Source organism: Ranitomeya variabilis, chromosome 1 (assembly GCF_051348905.1).
Source record: "Ranitomeya variabilis isolate aRanVar5 chromosome 1, aRanVar5.hap1, whole genome shotgun sequence".
In the NCBI taxonomy this organism is placed as follows: domain Eukaryota; kingdom Metazoa; phylum Chordata; class Amphibia; order Anura; family Dendrobatidae; genus Ranitomeya; species Ranitomeya variabilis.
The window spans coordinates 1,037,187,002-1,037,203,530 of NC_135232.1; the positions used below are offsets into that span (position 1 = coordinate 1,037,187,002).

The window sequence follows — 16,529 nt, forward strand, 5'->3', positions numbered from 1 at the left end:
GGGGCCTTAAGGAGTTTGTGTGTGGCGCCCCTGCCGCCCCAACGCACGTTTCGCTTCTTTGTCAGGAGGCGCCTAGACCAGGCTGATCTATGTGCTGGCAGGACAATATGCAAACATGTCCACTCTCCTATTGGCCAACAAAAAAAACAGGACTCATTTATCAAAACTGTGTTAAAAGAAAAGGTGCCTTCGTAGCCAACCAGAGCTCAGCTTTCATTTCTTAATATGTTCTGGTAAAAGTAAATGAAAGCTGAGTTCTGATTGGTTGCTATGGGCAATAAAGACAGATTTTTTTTTTTACAGTTTTGATAAATGCGCCTTATTGACCCCGATTCATGGAAGTGTTTACACCAGAATGCTATATAAATAAAAAATTACCGCACACTCTGACTCGATATGATGCAGAAAAGTGTCCAACAAGTTTATTACAAAAAAAGAAGAAAAGTTGCCATGGAATAAGCATCTATGCCCAGATTGGTAGGATGCGATGGAGTGTAGGAGCGGCACTCCCGTGCCTTGCGGGAGTGCCGCTCCTACACTCCATCGCATCAGACTCAGCAGTACACCGGGAGCCAGGATATTCATGATCCCCCATCACCCTAGTGCATCCTACCAATCTGGGCATAGATGTACTCTGACTCATGGACAATACAGTGTCAGGAGTTATACTAAAAGATTGCCTACCTGCTTTCCCCCTTTTTTGCCATCTGTATACGCACTACTGGAAACCAAGTAACCCCATGAATAAGACCCTTGTGGGTCGAAACGTTGGGTTTGGTCTAATCTGAATTCATTGTACTACTGCTTATTCCATGGCAACTTTTCTTCTTTTTTTGTAATAAACTTGTTGGACACTTTTCTGCATCATATCGAGTCAGAGTGTGCGGTAATTTTTTATTTATATGACTTTCAGGGCCTCCAGGTCCGTCTTACCAGCACCTCGTATCTTTTGATCAGAGTGCATACCATTATTCTCTGCATACACCAGAATGCTGGCATAAAATGCTGTGAACACTGCCAGAATCTTTGTACAAAGTGAAGTTGAACAGAAAAAAAATGCAAGTTTTGGCATTTTCATGACATTTTTAACCAGCTCTGCCAAAGAGAGCGGAGCTGAGGAAGAGCTGAGGCAGATGAGGCATGGCAACGCCCACTTGACAAAACGTAGACTGCGGTCACACGTTGCAATCACGGCGCTGGAGCGATGCCGAAGTCCCCGGGTAACCAGGGTAAACATCGGGTAACTAAGCGCAGGGCCGCGCTTAGTTACCCGATGTTTACCCTGGTTACAAGCGAAGACATCGCTGGATCGCTGTCACACACAACGATCCAGCGATGTCAGCGGGTGATCAAGCGACGAAAGAAAGTTCCAAACGATCTGCTACGACGTACGATTCTCAGCAGGGTGTCTGATCGCAGTAGCGTGTCAGACACAGCGATATCGCAACGATATCGCTAGAACGTCACGAATCGTAACGTCGTAGCGATGGAAATTTCAATGTGTGACGGTACCCTTACATGAGTTTTTTTGCTGTGTTTTTGTGCATTCATTTGAATGGGTAAAAAAAAATGCAGCGAAAACGCTGAAAGAACTGACATTCTATGGTGTTTATAAAAAATGCACAGCAGCTAAGGCTTCTTTCACACTAGCGTCGGGCTCGGCCCGTCGCGGTGCGTCGGGCCGACGTTCCCGACGCTAGCGTTGTCTCCGCCGCACAACGGGGGCAGCGGATGCATTTTTCCAGCGCATCCGCTGCCCCATTGTGAGGTGCGGGGAAGCGTGGGGAGGTGGGGGCGGAGTTCCGGCCGCGCATGCGCGGTCGGAAAAAGCGGACCGTCGTGAGCAAAAAACGTTACATGTAGCGTTTTTTGCTCCCGACGGTCCGCCACTGCACGACGCATCCGTCGCACGACGGGTGCGACGTGTGGCAATCCGTCACAATGCGTCGCTTAATGTTAATCAATGGCGAAAAAACGCATCCTGCAAACACTTTTGCAGGATGCGTTTTTTCGGCAAAACGACGCATTGTGACGGAATGCAGTTAACGCTAGTGTGAAAGTAGCCTTAAAGAAAACAAGGGCAAAAAAACACCATTTTAGAAACGTCACTTATTCTGCTGCTACTGTAAAACGCTGTATTTTTCCTCAAGGAAAAAAACTGCAGCAAAAATGCTACATGTGAACAAGCCCTAAATGTAGTTCATGAAATCACTAGGCTCCAGTAATGTTAAGGCTGAGGAAATAATACTGTATAGGTGAGAAAATCCTCACTGCCTCCCGGGAACCATTTAGTATTCTCCTCTTAGGGCTGTCCCACACGTCCAGATAATTCCGGTACCGGAATAAATCGGTACCGGAGTTATCCGTGTCCGTGTGCCTGGGAACTCACGTAGGCCATACGTGCGGCACACGTGTGCCGCCCGTATGGCGAGTGGGTACCACACGGAGCGTGTGGTACCCACGCATGTGGTACCCTGCATCGCGCTGAAGCCGTGATTCATATGTTCCCTGCAGCGTTTGCTGCAGAGAAAATATGAATATAGTGTTTAAAATAAAGATCTATGTGTCCGCCGCCCTCCCGCCCCCTGTGCGCCCCCCCCCGCTGTTCAGAAAATACTTTGATGAATCGCGGCTTCAGCACCATGTGGGGGGGGACAGCACTTACTGTAGCGCTGTCTCCTGCACGCACACGGACCCCAGACGGAGAACGTCCGTGTGAGGTCCGTGTTTTACACGGACCCATTGACTCTATTGGGTCCGTGTAATCCGTGCGCTCCCACGAACACTGACATGTCTCCGTGTTTGGCACACGGAGACACGGTCCGCAAAAAATCAATGACATCTGAACAGATGCATTGATTTTTATGGGTCTACGTGTGTCAGTGTCTCCGGTACGTGAGGAAACTGTCACCTCACGTACCGGAGCCACTGACGTGTGAAACCGGCCTTAGTGAAATTAAGATTGCTAATGCAAAAATACATTTCCATCATGGGACACTGACAACACTATAAAAAACCTCCCAACCAAATTCCTAGAAAACCCAGTGATGTGAATGTGAGACCTCAGTCATGTCGCCACATGTACATCTAGATGCAGAATAAATATATTTACACAATGCAGTTTCTCCTTCGACTTTTGCAGAGATCAGTCACGACACATCAGTGGAGAGACTTCACATCACATCTACTGCTGGGGAAAATTGTGCAACATTGACTGTTATTAAGTGCAGATATTGCTATTTTCTTATTTGGTTCACTAAACTAAGTGCCGGCCATCTGGTATTACACAGAAAGATCAACAGCGAGAAATTGTCCTGTGTAACTAACCTGAAAATGAGCGCATGGCTGAATCTTCCCATATGGACTAATTTACACAAAGGCCACATGAAAAGGAGCATGCAGTGACAGATTATCTGGGTGTTTGCTCTCTTCACTAGAAGTTTATATACTGGGGCTCATTATGCACTATAACAATTAGGCCAATAAACTAACAGCTTCCAATACAAGGGTGAAGAGGGAGTAGAAGATCTCATTTACAGAATCCTCCGCAGGACATAACTGTACAAATATCGTAATAAAATATATATGGAGGGACACATGTTCCGATGGGAAGATCTGCCATGGGGAACCGCAAGGAACGCATGACTCTGGTATTGGGTGGTCCGATAAAGGCCCCAACCATTCTCCTTTTACCTCTTACTGCTGCCGTCCTCACCATCCAACCCACTCCAATTAAACAATGACCACTTGGATTGGATATATTTGGCCATGGCAGCAATCTTATTAACAAACATTCCTGTTTCAGACATATGTCTCCAAAATGCATATTTCTAAAACTTTACTAAAACAGTGGAGGGTGTTTTTTTAGGCTACCAAAATGTCTGGTGATCACCGTGACCGACTAAATCATAAATACTCCCAGCCACGACCCCAGTGGCTCAGGAGCATCATACACAATACCGATTTACATGAATTTAGCCGATTCCCAGGATTATTGTCCTGCCAGGAGCCCCTAAAATCACAGGAAATGATATCTCCTCACTGAGGAGTCCAAACCCATGACCTGACAAAACCTTTCCTATTGTATCTTGTCACAAGCACTATGTGCACGCGTTGCGGAATCGTGTGCGGATTTTTCCGCACCGGTTTTGCAAAATCCACAGGTAAAACGCATCCACGATTTACAGTGGATTTACCGCGGAAATAATGGACTAATGTTCAAAGCTTTCAATAGTTACGGGGAAGAGACTAATGTGTATGGGAGCCCAGGACAATTTATCATGGGGGCAATATATCGATATGGCATGTCTGATTTCGGACTGCCTATTGCATTGTCTACCAGCGATAAGCTGCCCCCAGCATGTCTGGCGATAGCTCTCTAATAGAGAACACAAGAGCACCCGACTGAACGAACTCTCCTGCGCATGTAAGAACCAGCCAAGATGGCTGCAGGCCAAACGATTCACCAAGACATCATTCAGCTGTCAAATTAATATGGCGGGCCTTAGTGGGAATGGTAGACCACTCCCCAAAAGCCCTGTTTTATAGACAGCAGCCTAGCCTCACCTCCTCCACTCTTCCCTACAACACACTGTCATGTCGGCCTCCACCCACTGCCCCTACTATATGGAGTATAGTAGTGAATAAGTACGTTCATTGAGGCAGACCTCAGGACTGCTATGAGGCCCATAGTGGAGAGAGGGTCTGTCACTGTCTGCTTCCCCTACTATCCCCACGCACATTAATAGTATTTGCCTGCAGCCAGCACTGGGTGAACTGAAGAGATTTCTACAAGTTCTCCAAATTTCAATTATAGCTCATTTGCTCCCCCTAGTGGTGACTGCAGACAGCCAGAGTTTTCTCATTTACTATGTGAAGGGGATTTGTAGCTTTGGGTGATAAAATCAGATCTTCAGCCGCTATACAGTAATAATGATATTTGAATAAAAGAAAAAACCTTCCATTACCCGCTGATATATTGCACCATACTGAACAGTACACAATGACTATTATTATCAAAAAATGTCTGATTGCGGCTAGTAATCTGGCAATGTTTTCTAGAGGAAACAGTTAAAGGGAATCTCTCCGTCTTTCCATGCCACCTTGCAGAATTTCATATAAGAGACATAAAAACACTCATTCTCAAATGTTCTGTTAATGTGAATGGTACTGCAGCGCCCATGCTCACTACTCACATTAGGATTATTATTGACCAACCATGAATGATAATATTAGCATCTTGGATGGTGTGTGGTCAGCTGCACAGCATGAATCCATGGGAAGAGACGTCCGATTACTCTGGAGACAGAAGCCTACGTGGAACTTCTTCCACGACTGCCACAATCAGATCCCCCCAACAGTTACTAATATAATATCACCCCCAGATCTAAATTTTACAAAATTACATAGCAATGTCATCGCAATAAAAAAAAAAAGTATAATTATATATTCTATCTATGAAGGTGAAAGATACTGTTCAGTATTACCGCTTTACAGAAAAAAAAGAAATGAAGCCTGTTGACAATTATTTTTGAAACCTTTACAAAGCTAAAATGTTGTTCTTCCCTTACCTATCAAATGTCCTATCTTAGTTTGCTACTCAGGATTTTTTTATTAGGAGGTGTAAGTGCTTATAGCAGATCTGTCACCAGCCTTAATGAGAGGGCATGCTGGAGTCAGATGCTCATGAAGAGGTGTACATCCCGCTGGAGGAAGATTTGTGGTATAGCAAACTCCGCCAGGCGTCATGAATTTAACAAGCAGCGGTTGCCGCCCCCTCATTCCACTGTAGCTCCTCCCACATTGGCAGTGCTGGGAGGAACTTGCACAAATTTGCAAAACTTAGGCTCTGAGTTGTGCTTAAATTTTGCGACTTTTCAAAGCTTTACGAAAGCTTTGATGAATTGGTACTAAAGTTTCACAATTATTAAAAAGATCTCTTAGCCCTGATGAGACTGGTGTACTTATGTTGAAAATCCATATCAGAATGGCAATATAATCCTTATATTCAAATGTGCATTTTATTAGTCCAGCTAAACAGTGAGAAAGCTTATGAGTTCAAGTGCAAATGTATTTAATCTCTACCCACCCAGATTTCCAACCATCCAATCTCTAGCAACCCACTCACCGTGCCTAACTGACAGCCGCAGCTTGTACTGAGCAGTGTGAGAGCTCAGCAGCTGAAGTGACACTGATGCAAGGTGGGTGGAGACAGAGATTAATGTAAGGGATAACATAACATAGGGGATTTTACAGCCATTCTGACATGAATTCTTGACGTATGTACACCAATCTCATCAGGTCACAGAGATCTATTTAATGGTGTATGTAGACTGCCAATTCTGGCGACAAATCCTTTTAAAATATAGTGTCAGTAGCACAAGAAATACAATATACTTTGCCCGCATGCATGCACCATCTTTCCTCTAGGCTCCTTGTGAGTACGGTAGCTTAGGAATGGTTGTTCATGAATCCAAATTCTACAACTGTCCTGATTTTATGACTTAGCTCCGAAATGTAGTGCCATTGAGATGAAACAATGCATAGTATAAATATGTGTCTAATCAGTGAGATTTTCAATACCCTATGACCTTTCCTCTAATCTAAATAGCAATGTTATTACACAAGTAGTAAAATATATTTCTAAAGAATGGATTAGAGGTGGCCTGGTAACCCCAGAAACAGCCCAAAGTGTGAGTATTCATGAACCGAGTACATTCCTGAAGGGATTGTCTGTGTTCCGAGTAAGCGGCTTTACGATTCCCTGTGTGATTAGAGGCATTATTTGCTTCATGTCAATTCAGACTAATAAAGTATACTGAAATAAGCAAGCAATGCGCCAACCAAAGGTGGCCGCGCACGTTGGTAGGAGAAGGTGGATGGTTGAACTGGACAAGTGATCACCAGGGCCAATCGTTACCTAGGCCTCTTTACCTTGTAAAAGAGGTTTGTGGAAAATTACCAGAACTGAAAAATTTAGACTAGGAACTAGGTCAAGTTCAAACAGCTAACCAGGTAATAGATGATGGATGTGTATGCACGAGATTTAAAGGGGTTGTCCAGGTTTCAGAATGTCTGCAATCACTCCATGTGACAGCAGACTAATCATGACAGCATCTGGCGCTCATGCTGTATTGATTTCTCCATATTGCCGGTGAGAGAGAGCAGTCACTTGTCCGCATGTATGCGATTTGCATATTTGCAGTCACAATACCAAGGAGCAGAAACAGCACCAATGTCAGAAATCAGAAGATCAATCCTGGACAATGCCTTTACATAATGAACAGTGTAGGTTTTACATTGATGGATAGCAGAGAATGGACAGGCTGATCTACAATGAAAGTCGCCACAGTGAAAATGAAAAGTCCATCCATGTAATAATCCATCCGTCCATGTAATAATCCATCCATCCATGTAATGCACAAATATGCGAGGTACTTTTGACACAGACTTTTATGTAACAGAGAGAAAGGTCTTGTCTACTAACTCGTAATGCCCTAAAAAGAGTACATCACTATGGACTTCCTAAACAAGTTTCTTTAATGGAGGCATATGATTCTCCAGTTTGGGGGCCTACTTGCGGTCACCTAAATGTTTTTAATATTCTAATAGCAAGCAGTTTTTTGTAAGTTGGATTACCTGTTGTTACAATGAGAAGATTCTAGAGATAAAATGTTATTCCAATATTAGTAATTTCTAAAGTGATGATCATGAGCATCCGTCATATGTATTGTTTTAAGATTGGAGCAATCTTTCCATCTTCAGAAAATATCAATGTAGAAATCAGATCCATTAAAATGGGACATCCATGTAATTGGGCAAAAACTGGACTATAGGATTTCAGCTCTTATTTCTTCTTTTCGTCTTTTATTTTTCTTACCTTATTGGCATATTGAGTTGGTTCACTATTGCCTATGCCCATTGTTCTAGACATAAAATACCCATCTTGCTCAACTTGTTACTTTTGATTACCCAAATTACATTGGTAGAAAGAGACGGACCTGAGAAATTGACTAGTTGTTATTTTAGGAGAAAAAAATGAATCAACTTCATTGAATTTACTCAAGCCACTCTGCATCCTGTGATTGAAAAATAACTATACATTTCTCATTTATAACTTCCTTGCCTGATGACCTTCGTTTGCCTCAGGCAGCCTCTTCTGCTGACCCTGGCTTTATGGTCTTCCTGTATCCATGATGATCGTTGCAGGGGTATGGGTAATAGTGGTGAAACTGATCAATGCAACCACATCACAGGGAAGGCAAAGAAGTGATTGTTCAGACTTATCAATATATTCTTCATACCCCCTCGGTGACCATCTTGGAGGCAGGAGGACCAAAAGCCTCAGCATTTTAGCCTGTGGGAGGCAAATGGAGGGCACCAAGTAGAGTGACAAATGTACAGTCACTTTTCAATGTCAGGGTGGAGGGTCACATTAAGATTTTGTACTAAAAAGTCAACGTCAAGGTCATACATGGAAAAATGAGACTGCACTCGGTGAAATCACAAAATATTGGTATAAAAGTAATAGTAAGTTAAAGTAATAATTGAAACAAGCTAATAAAAAAGAATGCACAATAAAGTGCATCTGTTTTAAAATTAGAATAATCAGTATCCCAAATAATGGCTATGGGCAATAGTGAACCAACCCAAACCAATATGCTAATACGGGAAAAATAAAAAAAGAGGGCAAACAAGGTGGGAAGGAGAGGGAGAAAAATATTTTAAGCTAGATCCAATAGGGCCACTATTGTTATCAGTAGACCATCTCTGGAGTGTGCAAAGAAGTTTTGGGGAATAAAATGTGCAAGAAGGAGCAGGGTTGTGATGCCTCCGTTTAGGGATTTGATCCGGGGACCTGTTGCTGTGTGGTCAGTTCCTCTGTCTGCTGAGCTATTGCCCTTTCTTCTCTGTACAAATGCTGATGGTTTTTGTTTTCGCTTATTGGTTTGCTCCTCTCCAAGTGCTTTTGATTTGCTCTATCACATTCAGGATTGGGTTTTATATGTTCATCCTTCACTCCACTTCCTTGCTGGCTATACCTCTTGATGGATGTGTGTTCAGAAGTTTCAGCCCTTCATCTAAGGCATTTACCTTTTTTTTTGTAAACTTTAGGTGTATTCCTGCAGTGAGTCTGTTTGATTTCCGTCCCAGCAGCTTTTCCTTTTACCACTGTTAGGTTTCTGGGAGGTTACTTGTTTCTTTCATATTGGTTCTCCTTAGTTTTCACTCTCTACCCAATATCAAAGTGTTTTAGTTTCTCACCCTGGGTTACGTCACACTTTCCTCTTCCCTGGTTTGCAGTGTGTTGTGACCTCCCCTCTGGTTCCTCAGGAGATATGAGAAAGCCCTTTGATGGCTTTTTAGGGAGTTGGATCCAAGGTAGTGTTTTTAGTTGTGCGGCTCAGACCTTTCTAGTCTGTACATGGACCACTTGGCTGTAGATGCAGTGTCTCCCTGTTGAACTTCCCTTTCTGTTACCCGTGTGTGTGTGTACACGTTCATAACAAGGGTCTCCATCTCTTTCACATCTCTTCCACATTAAGCCATTTTATCCTTATCAAATAGCTCAATTTTTGCATCCAGGTTAGAAAAATATTTAGAATTGAGAGTCCTCAGTGGTTGATACCTTTTAATGGCTAACTTAAAAGACGGTAACAAATTGCAAGCTTTCGAGACTACACAGGTCTCTTCATCAGGCAAAGACTAAAAGAAATTCTGAAGAATCACATATTTATGCACAACATAGCACAGGAAAAAAAAACCATGGATAAGACAGGTGACAGTTACAGTTAGCCATTAAAAGGTATCAACCACTGAGGACTCTCAATTTTAAATATTTTTCTATCTACTGGCTAACACGGTACCAAGATATATATCTTTCCTGCATCCAAGTTAGCAAGTTAAGATCTAGTCTATCTTCAATGATGGGAAATGACATTCCCTGCAATAAAAAAATGATCATTCTCTTTTCTTAATAAAAGAGAAAGCCCAGGATGATTGAGAATATGTTGTCCAAAGATCAACCCTAATAAATGTGTGATGGCAGCGTGTCATTGAACGTCCTATGTATTTTCCGACACCAAATGCCTCCCTGTGCAGTATTTCTAGTAACACAACATGAAAACATTACGTAACAGCAGACCGCTTTACTATGACTTACTACTCTTTACTAGCGCTATTGTTATACACTGAGTGTTCTTGTTCTCATGTTTCCTCTGACTTTGCTGTTTGCCATAAATAAAGTTGTGACTGCACACTCCCTCTGCAATCACAAACTTCTAAATTTAACTAGGTAAAAATAATGGAAGTCAAAGGTGATGCTGATTTTTACACAAACTAAAGAGGTTCCTGTATAACCAGATTTTTTGTGAGATATTGTACATACTGTGAATGAAAAGAAGTGTGCACAGCGAAGAACACTGATTTGTCTGTTGAATCACTCATCTCTGGCTTTTGCAGGTGTTTAGTGGCAATTGATCATCCATACTCCGCTGACTAAACCCCTAGTGCAGATAATCAACTGCCACTAAACACCTACAGCTGATTGTGATCATACAGATGCAGCCGACCACTGCCAAATAATTAAAAGCTGAAAGACTGCAAAAGTTTTTATGGAATTTAAACCTCATGCAATCAGTCCCCGGGTGCCAGTTATAGTTTATGCTAGCCTAGGTTAACTGCTCTTGTTCTCAGCTCCTTTGATTCTAGTGAGTATTTCTGTTTTAGAGCTTGTATTGTTTTCTATTCATCTCCCTGATGATTTTTTTTCTTATCCATACCTCCCGGATTAAACCATTCCTGCCAGCCAGCTTTACTGGCCAGCAGCTACTCTGCGGACTCATCTCCAGGTCACAGTTTAAGTCCACTTCCCTGTACAGGAGTTAAATGGTGAATTTCTAGGGCTCCACTGGTACTTGATAGTTGGAGTAACTAGCACAAAGTCTGTCATTGAGTTGTTAGATGATCTTGAACAGAGCCACATTACATGTACTTTATAGAGAAGGTCATCCAATACAGAGACTTTAAAAAAGATATAACAATTATATAAGAAACTGTTATTATCAGACTAATAAAAACTACTTAACCATAGCTCAGGATCTATATACCAAGGACTAATCAGAATGGCTTATCAGCATTGCCTTGGCACATAGCTCCTGGAGCACATGCCCTACCAAGCCTCTCTTTTCCAGCTTCTTCCCTAGTTCCATTGGTTGCAATACAAACCCAATTGTTAACCTGCTGACAAGCCTGAAAAGTTACCTGGAAAATAGGCATGCACCAAACATGATTAGAAAAAAGATCCGATGGCTAGCTTTTTATTAGGAAATTTCTACCTAGGTAAAGTTTTACTTGTTTTATAGTATAAATCTCCTATCTACTAATCACATAGTAATAAATTAGAAGTATACTACAATTTTTTTCTTAAATTTTTTTGCGCTAAATCGATCTTACAATCCCTGTCACATCACTATAAAACAGAACTAATAAACAAAAAGTGCTATTGTAGCCAATATTTCTAAAAATATGCTTCTAGATGACCCTCATTGTGAGTAATTTATGGCTAACACATTGCATTTCCTGTTACATTCAGTGTCAGGCCAATAATCTCTCAATGGTCTGTGATAAATGAATATTAGGCGTTGCGAATGGAATGAGAGGGGCGTTGTTGAAATTTATTTTAGCTGGAAAATGTCTAGGTTAAGTTAGGTCATCCACTCCGATGTACAAAAAAATGGAGCGCCATAAAATATTGTTTCAGAATATGAGCATGAGCAGATGTGTATCAAAGGTCTATCCTTGTGTGATAACACCTCCCTGCCAGCACAGTGTGCAACATTTTATAAATATTAAATAACTTCTTCAATATGATTGCCATCATTTGCGATGCAAAGGCTGATGCGCTTTGCAAAATTCTATTATAGTTGATTAAATTAAACTAATTAAAATTACAGTTGAGAATTCCTGTATGTCCAGTCTTTGGGGACATTATATATATATATATATATATATATATATATATATATATATATATATATATATATATATATATATATACATATATATATACTGTGTATATATAGGGAGAGATTGATAAAAATGGTCTAAAAGAAATATTGTCTTGGTTACCCATAGCAACCAATTACAGGGCAGATTTCATTTCATAATCAGCTGATGAAAAATTAAAGCTGTGCTCTGAACGGTTGCTATGGGCAACAGACTTTTTCATTTTGACCGTTTTCTTAACTCTGCCCCAGTAACTGTTTCTTCCAGGCTTGCCTCAGCAGGTTCCTCCATGTAACAGATTCTGTCAAATGTTTTGGATTTTGACTATAGTAAGATTTACCTTTATCCTACAGGAGAAGGTTGTTTCTTCATGGCATTATATATTGACCTACAACAATGGCTATGAATGCACATGGTAGATTTGTTGTGGGATTTTGCATTGTATATACCCAAGTTAGGACTAGCCCACAGGGTAAAATGTGAGTCTTCTACTAGGCCCCTGTGCAGGGCTGGCCCCTCCACCCCCTATATGAGCAGTCGTGTCCCAATATACTGTATGTGATTCACTATGCACAGACAAGAGCAGAATCTCATCATTCAGTTAACAAACTAATCAGCTTATTAATTATTATATAGAAGTATAGGTCATATTGGGAATGAGAGGAATGTAATATTTGCATGTAGCTCAACAGTAGGCCTCCAGAGTCAATGTTATTAGTGGGATCCTGGCACCCAGTCCAATACTGCAATTACCAGTAATACACCAAATGTGGTTGCTATTAAATAAATATATAGGAGGTCATCCAACTAAGATGAACTTTCACCACATTTTTCATGTTGAACAGGCCACACAACGTAATAGTGGCTCAGAGCAGAATTAAACATTAGTTTACTTGTTCTGTTTTGTTTTTTATTTCATCTGTCCATTGCAGAGGTATTCCCAGTCAAAGTATTTGGCCTATTGAGTTAATCGTTGCTAAGTCCAAGTGGGTGTTATTAGATCATTTTCACTGGGGGTGTGTACTTCTTCCCTCTCTATGATGCTGACCAATTATAAGCAGGCAACAACACAGAAGAGAAACAATATGCCCCAAATAGTTTAGCACAGGTTTCTCGGTGTGTGAGATATAGAGATACCTGTTATGATGACCTGGTGGTTAGGAGCACTAGGAATGACCTGATGAGCAAACTAGTAATACAGGACAAGCTCTGGGAAGTGGGAGCTCTGCTGACCGCAACCCCTAATCCTATCGCAACAACTAGAAATAGCCGTGGAGCGTACCTGACTCTGCCTAGAAGCCTCTTCACAGCCTAAGAGCTAACTACCCCTAAAGATAGAAAATAAGACCTAACTTGCCTCAGAGAAATTCCCCCAAAGAGAAAGGCAGCCCCCAACACATATTGACTGTGAGTTAAGATGGAAGTCACAAACACAGGAATGAAATAGGTTTCAGCAAAGGAGGCCAGACTTAACTAAACAGACTTGAGGATAGAAAAGGTATCTTTGCGGTCAGCATAAACAACTACCAAAAAACCACGCAGAGTGTGCAAAAGAGACCCCACACCGACTCACGGCGTGGAGGTGCCACTCTGCATCCCAGAGCTTCCAGCTAGCAAGGCAGAATCATGATAGCAAGCTGGACAAGAAAACAGTGGTAAACAAATAAGCTAGCAGGGACTTAGCTTTTGCTGGAGTAGACAGGTCATCTGAAAGATCCAAGAGAGAACTGAACCAGTACTAGGACATTGACAGCTGGCATCAAGTAACGATCTAAGTGGAGTTAAATAGAGCAGCCAGCCTAGGACTAAACGAGGTCAGCTGAGGAAGGAACCTCAGAACCAGCAGCTCCACTCACAGCCACCAGAGGGAGTCCATGGACAGAACTCGCCGAAGTACCATTCATAACCACCGGAGGGAGATCGAGAACAGAATTCACAACAGTACCCCCCCCTTGAGGAGGGGTCACCGAACCCTCACCAGAGCCCCCAGGCCGATCAGGACGAGCCAAATGAAAGGCACGAACAAGATCGGCAGCATGAACATCAGAGGCAACCACCCAGGAATTATCCTCCTGACCATAACATTTCCACTTGACTAGGTACTGAAGTTTCCAACTCGAAATACGAGAATCTAAAATCTTCTCCACCACATACTCCAACTCCCCCTCAACCAACACCGGGGCAGGAGGGTCGACGGAGGGAACCATAGGAGCCACATATCTCCGCAATAACGACCTATGGAACACATTATGGATGGCGAAAGAAGCTGGAAGGTCCAAACGAAATGACACAGGATTAAGAATTTCAGAAATCTTATAAGGACCAATGAAACGAGGCTTAAACTTAGGAGACGAAACCTTCATAGGAACATAACCAGACGATAACCAAACCAAATCCCCAACACGAAGTCGGGGACCAACACAGCGACGGCGGTTAGCGAAACGTTGAGCCTTCTCTGTATGATCCTTAGTGGCTGAGGATCACAGAATGGACTAGCTAAGTTACTGAACATAGAACAAGCTCTAGGGAGGTGGTAACTGGACTGACCGCAACCTGATCCTAACAAACACACTAAAGGTAGCCGGTGAACGTGCCTAAATTCCTGGACGTCTCGACGCAGCCTGAGAAACTTGCTACCCCTATAGAGAAAATAAGACCTCACTTGCCTCAGAGAAATGACCCCAAAGATATAGGAAGCCCCCAACAAATAATAACGGTGAGGTAAGGGGAAAATACAAAACGTAGAAATGAAAACAGATTCAGCAAATGAGGCCCACTAATACTAGATAGCAGAAGACAGGCAGGGAACTGTGCGGTCAGTAAAAAACCCTATACAAAATATCCACGCTGAGAATTCAAGAACCCCCACACCAACTAACGGTGTGAGGGGAGAAACTCAGCCCCCTAGAGCTACCAGCAAGCAAGGAAATCACATATTAGCAAGCTGGACAAGGACAAGTAAATAACCAAAGAACAAATTGAACACTGATGAGCAAAAAATAACCAAACAGAAAACTTAGCTTCTCTTGGAGAGACTGATAGCAAAGGAATTCAGGAGAGATCAAAATAGCACTGAATACATCGACAGCAGGCAAACACTGAAAGTCCAGGTGAGCTAAATAGGAAACCAGCTAACAGATAACGAGACAGCTGATCCAGCCTCAGACCTGCAGAATGACACAAAGAGCCACCAGAGGGAGCCCAAAGACAGCACTCACACAGTACCACTTGTGACCACAAGAGGGAGCCCAAAAACAGAGTTCACAACAGTACCCCCCCCCCTTGAGGAGGGGTCACCGAACCCTCATCAAAACCCCCAGGGCGATCAGGATGAGCCACATGGAAGGCATGAACCAAATCAGCCGCATGAACATCAGAGGCGACAACCCAGGAATTATCCTCCTGACCATAGCCCTTCCACTTAACCAAATACTGAAGCCTCCGTCTAGAAATACGAGAATCCAAGATCTTCTCTACCACGTACGCCAATTCGCCTTCAACCAGCACCGGGGCAGGGTGCTCAACAGAAGGAACCACAGGCACCACATACCTCCGCAACAAAGACCTATGGAACACGTTATGAATGGCAAACGACGCTGGGAGGTCCAAACGAAATGACACCGGGTTAAGGATTTCCAAAATCTTATAAGGACCGATGAAGCGAGGCTTGAATTTAGGAGAGGAGACCTTCATAGGAACATACCGAGAAGACAGCCATACCAAATCCCCAACACAAAGTCGGGGACCAACACCGCGACGGCGGTTGGCAAAGCGCTGAGCCTTCTCCTGTGACAACTTCAAATTGTCCATCACATGGTTCCAAATCTGCTGCAACCTATCCACCACAGAATCCACCCCAGGACAGTCAGAAGGCTCAACCTGACCCGAGGAAAAACGAGGATGAAAACCAGAATTGCAGAAAAACGGCGAAACCAAAATAGCAGAACTAGCCCGATTATTAAGGGCAAACTCGGCCAATGGCAAAAAAGTCACCCAATCATCCTGATCAGCAGAAACAAAACATCTTAAATAAGTTTCCAAGGTCTGATTAGTTCGCTCGGTTTGGCCATTCGTCTGAGGATGGAAGGCCGACGAAAAAGACAAATCAATGCCCATCTTAGCACAAAAGATCCGCCAAAATCTGGACACAAACTGGGATCCTCTGTCAGACACAATATTTTCAGGGATGCCGTGCAAGCGAACCACATTCTGAAAAAATAGAGGAACCAAATCAGAGGAGGAAGGCAACTTAGGCAAGGGCACCAAATGGACCATTTTGGAAAAACGATCACACACCACCCAGATGACAGACATTCTCTGAGAGACTGGAAGATCCGAAATAAAATCCATGGAAATGTGCGTCCAAGGCCTCTTCGGGACAGGCAAAGGCAAAAGCAAACCGCTGGCACGAGAACAGCAAGGCTTAGCCCGAGCACAAATCCCAGAGGACTGCACAAAGGAACGCACATCCCACGACAAGGAAGGCCACCAGAAGGACCTAGCCACCAAATCTCTGGTACCAA

The 16,529-nt window shown here is 42.8% G+C and overlaps 1 protein-coding gene across 2 annotated transcripts in view; it reads right to left on the reverse strand.

The window, feature by feature from the left end:
- SLC7A2 (solute carrier family 7 member 2) overlaps positions 1-16,529 on the reverse strand; it is a 177,127-nt gene that overhangs the window by 149,550 nt on the left and 11,048 nt on the right. The gene's annotated exons all lie outside the window — the stretch shown is intronic.